The sequence below is a fragment of the Solenopsis invicta genome, chromosome 7 (genome assembly GCF_016802725.1).
Source record: "Solenopsis invicta isolate M01_SB chromosome 7, UNIL_Sinv_3.0, whole genome shotgun sequence".
Classification (NCBI taxonomy): Eukaryota; Metazoa; Arthropoda; class Insecta; order Hymenoptera; family Formicidae; genus Solenopsis; species Solenopsis invicta.
The window spans coordinates 16,010,821-16,018,070 of NC_052670.1; the positions used below are offsets into that span (position 1 = coordinate 16,010,821).

Below are 7,250 nucleotides of genomic sequence, written 5' to 3' on the forward strand. Positions count from 1 at the left end.
ACGATTGAAAGATTACTTTGGTCGTTTTTATCATATTATAATAAACATAATTTCATCATAATCTTCTACATATTATATTTATAAATTTTATGTCAGCTCAGGAAATTGTTTTTGATAGTGATTCATTTCAGACAATAATGATTATTTTGTAATTTATAATAGAAAAAGTGAGCAAAAATGACAAGTATTTTTGTGCATTATTTTAAGAATAAAATAATTTCTAATTATAATACAATATTTAATATCATAAAGCTAATATATAATTAACAATTTATTAAATTATCAAGAAAGGAATAATTATTAAATGATTACTTACATTAATGAAAAATACATGAGATATCTTGAATGAATTAATAGTACAACAGTACAACAAATTGTGATAACTAATAACAATATAAATTCAGACTATCAAACTTGAGGACGGACATTGGAACTGTCCTAGACTAACAATAAGTTTATATAGTAGCAGACGTTAAAATATTTAAAATCAATTTAAATATAATAAAAAATAAATTAATAAAAAATCATATAGAATGTACTCAAAGAATTATTTTTAATTAAAATTTAATCAAAACATTTCTCTCAAAAGTCAATTAGAAAGATTTTTTTACGTTACAAAAATTACTTGCTCTTAGCAAAATAATTAAGGATTAAAGTTTATTATCTTATATAATGTTACCTCAGCTAATTATATTATTATTTAAGTAAATATTACACAACAAATGTAAACATTTAGTTATGTATACAAGCATAAAATATCAACGATTTAAAAAAATTTTTTTTTTTTAATTTAAACTTATAAAAATTTAATAATAAGATTTTAATATATTTTGGAGACAAATTTCATACAATATATTTAAAACTTTGAGACTAAAATTGTTATTTAAATAAACCATATAAAATAGATCATATTTAAATAGATATATGAAGAGATGTCTAAACTAAACTTTAAATATTTCTCTGAAGAAACAAAAAAAAGTTTTGTCTGCAAAAGCTGGATACAGTACTTAGCAACCAGAAAAATATAATGATACAGAAACAGAAGAGACAATAGAAGAAAAGAGAAAGTGCACTCCCTCTCGAAAGGTCAACATTTTCTTCTAGAACCGGTTTCTAGATTTAAGGCTGGTGAAAGCATCAACATTTGAAACTCCGAAACTTCAAAAAATCAAATTTATATAATTACACAGGCCTCCGTTTTTAGACTTCTTTACTGTTGTTTGAATAAACTTTATCATTTTCGATGTATTTTTGCGCGCTGATGAACACGAATCCGGCAAGCAAATTGTTCCATCACGTCAAATTTGTAAGAAAAGTCAGGTTAAAGGGTCAAAAATTAATTTGGCAAAAGAAAAACGTACGGCGTTAAAAAAAATCTATTTTAAAGGTAACAGTTGACACTTTAACATATAACAGAGAGAGAGAGAGCAGGCGAAACGTCAACTCACAGGAAGGGTTACTCTTCCCGAGGCCATTGCAGGATCACCTTGCAGTAGCCTCTTCTGTTCGTGGATCGCGTGCCATGAGGACAGATGTCACCTTGCACCAGCCACACTTCGCTTAGACACCTATCTAAACTTGAGAAAATTTGACATAGGACAATTTCTTTTGTTGACTCTTTAGTTATGCAATAAGAAACTATGTTAATGTATTATTTTATTATGTAAAACTTAAGCCAAAGATGCAAAGATTAAGAATTTATAGTAAAACTTAAAAGAAAATTAGTTTTACATTATTTTTTACCTATAAAAAAAAGTTGATCCCACTCGGTCTAACATGGAGAATATGATGACAAAAAACTTTCCCTCCTTGCCGTTTGAATTCTAGTTGAGCTTTGAGCCAGTCAAGTCAATGTGGCGATCAATGTAGAGGAGGACGTCTAATTTTCTCCTCTTCTCCTAATCCGAATCTTCTATCTCGATCATTCTCCCTTCACATAGCATAAGCGATTAAAATTTTGCACAAAGTTTTCCAGATCCAATGATACGTTTAAAGGTTAAAAAGCATTAAATAATTAATATAATTTGTCTACTATTGGATGTAAATGAAATATTTGAATTTTTTAATATTGTTTTTAATGTCAAAAAAATTCAGTACAAAAAAATCATTATGTTTGGCTTTAAACATTTGTTAATGTTTACCGTTACATTACAAATTGCTAAGAAAAAAAATCATAAAAATAATATATATGTTACCAAACTGTTTATTCTTTACACGTAAAATGTATAAGTATCTCCTCTGCAGATCGCAAAAAAGAACTGAGGCACTGTACTTGATTGTGTCCATTGTTTTTACGCTCTTTACCTTTCATTTTCTGAGAACAGCAGTTAATATAATTTTTTGTTCTATTAATGCGAACTTCTGGCCTATGCAGCTTCTTTGTCCACTGCTGAATGGAATAAAAGCATATTTTTGCCTGTTGCGAAAATTTTCCAGAAGGAAGCGATCTGGATCAAACTTTAATGGATTTGGCCAGATTTCCGGGTTCCGATGTAAAAACATAATTGTTATTGCTACAGTAATACCTTGTGGAATGATATTATTTCCTAAAATAAAAGAGATAAACTATTATGAATTGCATTGACTTTAATACATTGATTAATCAATGTATTAAAATCAATGCAATTCATAATAGTTTATCTCTTTTATTTTAGGAAATAATGTCATTCCAAAAGGAGTGACTGTAGCAATAACAATACTGTTCCTACATCGGAATCCGGAAATCTGGCCGAATCCGTTAAAGTTCGATCCAGATCGCTTCCTTCTGGAAAATTCTTACAACAGGCAAAAATGTGCTTTTATTCCATTCAGCAGTGGACCAAGAAGCTGCATAGGCCAGAAGTTCGCATTAATAGAACAAAAAATTATATTAACTGCTGTTCTCAGAAAATGAAAGGTAAAGAGCGTAAAAACAATGGACACAATCAAGTACAGTGCCTCAGTTCTTTTTTGCGATCTGCAGAGGAGATACTTATACATTTTACGTGTAAAGAATAAACAGTTTGGTAACATATATATTATTTTTATGATTTTTTTTCCTAGCAATTTGTAATGTAACGGTAAACATTAACAAATGTTTAAAGCCAAACATAATGATTTTTTTGTACTGAATTTTTTTGACATTAAAAACAATATTAAAAAATTCAAATATTTGATTGATTAATCAATGTATTAAAGTCAATGCAATTCATAATAGTTTATCTCTTTTATTTTAGGAAATAATGTCATTCCAAAAGGAGTGACTGTAGCAATAACAATACTGTTCCTACATCGGAATCCGGAAATCTGGCCGAATCCGTTAAAGTTCGATCCAGATCGCTTCCTTCTGGAAAATTCTTACAACAGGCAAAAATGTGCTTTTATTTCATTCAGCAGTGGACCAAGAAGCTGCATAGGCCAGAAGTTCGCATTAATAGAACAAAAAATTATATTAACTGCTGTTCTCAGAAAATGAAAGGTAAAGAGCGTAAAAACAATGGACACAATCAAGTACAGTGCCTCAGTTCTTTTTTGCGATCTGCAGAGGAGATACTTATACATTTTACGTGTAAAGAATAAACAGTTTGGTAACATATATATTATTTTTATGATTTTTTTTCTTAGCAATTTGTAATGTAACGGTAAACATTAACAAATGTTTAAAGCCAAACATAATGATTTTTTTGTACTGAATTTTTTTGACATTAAAAACAATATTAAAAAATTCAAATATTTGATTGATTAATCAATGTATTAAAGTCAATGCAATTCATAATAGTTTATCTCTTTTATTTTAGGAAATAATGTCATTCCAAAAGGAGTGACTGTAGCAATAACAATACTGTTCCTACATCGGAATCCGGAAATCTGGCCGAATCCGTTAAAGTTCGATCCAGATCGCTTCCTTCTGGAAAATTCTTACAACAGGCAAAAATGTGCTTTTATTTCATTCAGCAGTGGACCAAGAAGCTGCATAGGCCAGAAGTTCGCATTAATAGAACAAAAAATTATATTAACTGCTGTTCTCAGAAAATGAAAGGTAAAGAGCGTAAAAACAATGGACACAATCAAGTACAGTGCCTCAGTTCTTTTTTGCGATCTGCAGAGGAGATACTTATACATTTTACGTGTAAAGAATAAACAGTTTGGTAACATATATATTATTTTTATGATTTTTTTTCTTAGCAATTTGTAATGTAACGGTAAACATTAACAAATGTTTAAAGCCAAACATAATGATTTTTTTGTACTGAATTTTTTTGACATTAAAAACAATATTAAAAAATTCAAATATTTGATTGATTAATCAATGTATTAAAGTCAATGCAATTCATAATAGTTTATCTCTTTTATTTTAGGAAATAATGTCATTCCAAAAGGAGTGACTGTAGCAATAACAATACTGTTCCTACATCGGAATCCGGAAATCTGGCCGAATCCGTTAAAGTTCGATCCAGATCGCTTCCTTCTGGAAAATTCTTACAACAGGCAAAAATGTGCTTTTATTCCATTCAGCAGTGGACCAAGAAGCTGCATAGGCCAGAAGTTCGCATTAATAGAACAAAAAATTATATTAACTGCTGTTCTCAGAAAATGAAAGGTAAAGAGCGTAAAAACAATGGACACAATCAAGTACAGTGCCTCAGTTCTTTTTTGCGATCTGCAGAGGAGATACTTATACATTTTACGTGTAAAGAATAAACAGTTTGGTAACATATATATTATTTTTATGATTTTTTTTCTTAGCAATTTGTAATGTAACGGTAAACATTAACAAATGTTTAAAGCCAAACATAATGATTTTTTTGTACTGAATTTTTTTGACATTAAAAACAATATTAAAAAATTCAAATATTTGATTGATTAATCAATGTATTAAAGTCAATGCAATTCATAATAGTTTATCTCTTTTATTTTAGGAAATAATGTCATTCCAAAAGGAGTGACTGTAGCAATAACAATACTGTTCCTACATCGGAACCCGGAAATCTGGCCAAATCCATTAAAGTTTGATCCAGATCGCTAAAAATAGTACCCCCTTCTCCTCTATAATAATAATAACGGTAAAGTTGGAAAACAATTCTTTAACAAACCACTTGTTGTCATTATGCAATATTCATTGAAAAAAGTAACTAGTTAGTTGACTCGTTACGTTAACGAGGAAAAGTAACGCAAAAAGTAACGCGTTACTTTGATTTGTAACGAGCAAAATTTTAAGTTAATATTTTTTAATAAGTAATGCATAATGATAACAAGTTAATTGTTAAAAGTGATTATTCCAACCTTGGCCTTACTATTACTGTTATGGAAAATTGTAACATTATTACCAAATTATAAAATGTAACGAGTAACGAGTAACGGCGTTACTTACCGTAACTCGTTACTTGCCATACCTGTATATATTATATACCTATATAGCGATAAATATTTATATATAAATTTATAACAAATTTACATACTATAAAATACGAAAAACATTTTTAAATAATTATAACAAAATAATATGTAAAAGCTTGATATATCCTGATAGATAATAATTTTCATAATTTTATTAAAAATTTGTTAGAGTTTTTTGTTTTGTCAATCGCCAAAGCGCGTGTCGGAAGTTAGTCACATCGCAGGGGCAAAACTGAAATAATACTATTCGCCCGCGAAACTTTAAACCGACATAACTTATATATGATTTATAAATAAATTAGATATATCATACATCATTGTACTCGTTAGAAAAAACGCTACAATTTTTACCATATAGAAATATTCACTTTACCATTCGCTTTACCAAGCTAATACAATTATAAAAATTATTATCAGTCAGAACATATCTACCTTCGACATTTTCGACCTTTCTATGATTTTATTTTTAATGTTTCTCGTGTTACATAGTATATAAATTTGTTATAAATATTAAACACGTGCAGATTGACAATTTATTTAAAAATCAACTTTTAAGTAGTACTCGTTTAATTGTTTATGTATGCAGTATCATTTCCACTGTTTCTTACAATAAGTAATAATTGTTTGCCAAACACGATGGTAGATAATTTACATACGCGTTCTTTGGTTTGTAAATTTGATTCAAAACACATTTTGCACACAATTATTTTATATGCTTTTTTAATATTTATTTTCATTAAATATTTATTTAATACGATTTAAAAAACTTATTTAAAATATAATTTAATTATTGTATTTTATTGACTCTTTCTGATATTTTTCTTTTTTAAATGATATAACAAAAGTTACAAAAATGTTATTTTAGATGTTACACCACATTAAAAATCAATAAAAGTTTGTATTTATATGTTATTAATGTATTTATGAATAAAATATATGAAAAATGTGTTTTATTTTGTTAATTATAATAAATGATTTACAAACCTTAAAAAAATTTTTCCAAATTATAAAATAAAGAATACAAGTAAATCCTAATATGACCCAAAAGTCAACAAATTAAAATGACAAAAATGGCAATGATAAAAACTTACAGTTCTATTTGAACACTGATACTGCTAGGGATAGCAGCCCCACAAAGTAACTTCTTTTGACTTATTAACAATCGACGTCTTTATTTTTACGCGAAGCAGCTAGTGTTTCGTGTGTCTGCTTAAATGCGACTGATTTTTCGGCATCAAACTTGATATACCCGGTGCGAGTCACATATACTTGTTTCGAAGATTAGTGTTAGAACCAATTGTCAATCAGAAGTCTATACATGACCATATATAGAGTAATGTAAACATACAAATACAAGCTTATTCACGCAAGTACGCACGTAGAGATAATCGGAAAGATCATCGAAATGATACGGTGCTCTCTATGTCTCGAAAATACTCAGCGAGATTAAAAAAATTAGTAAATACAGTAGAGCCTTCCACAGCCTAAGTTCCATTCTCCGAACACTTAATATCCGAATGTTTTACTATTAACTATTTGAATGTTATACCCTATTGTGAAATTAATTTTGATTTCTTTACGTAAAGAATTCAAGTTTTTTTGAATATATAAAGTCCTTTTTGTCCTTAAAGTCCAAAAATTTAAGTTTTTGATTGAATAAATGAAATTTAATATAAAAATGTATTTATTCTATTATCCAAAAATTCCTTTATCCGAACAATTTTGTCTCGCTATTATTTCGGATATGGGAAGCTCCACTATATACATATAAGTGCCCTATTTTATAAGATTTTGGCAAACACAAATATCCACGAGGTGAGCTGACCGATATTACTGCACAAAAAGGAAAACAGATATAAAAATCATTGCTAAAA

At 28.4% G+C, this 7,250-nt stretch overlaps 1 long non-coding RNA gene across 1 annotated transcript; it reads right to left on the bottom strand.

Moving 5' to 3' along the window:
- Window positions 1-938: 938 nt before the first annotated feature.
- On the bottom strand, window positions 939-6,596 carry LOC120358302. The gene is made up of 3 exons (XR_005575253.1): window positions 6,468-6,596; window positions 1,744-1,930; window positions 939-1,577 (listed from the first exon to the last, which is right to left on the bottom strand). It is a non-coding gene; the product is annotated as an uncharacterized LOC120358302 (long non-coding RNA).
- Window positions 6,597-7,250: the final 654 nt, after the last annotated feature.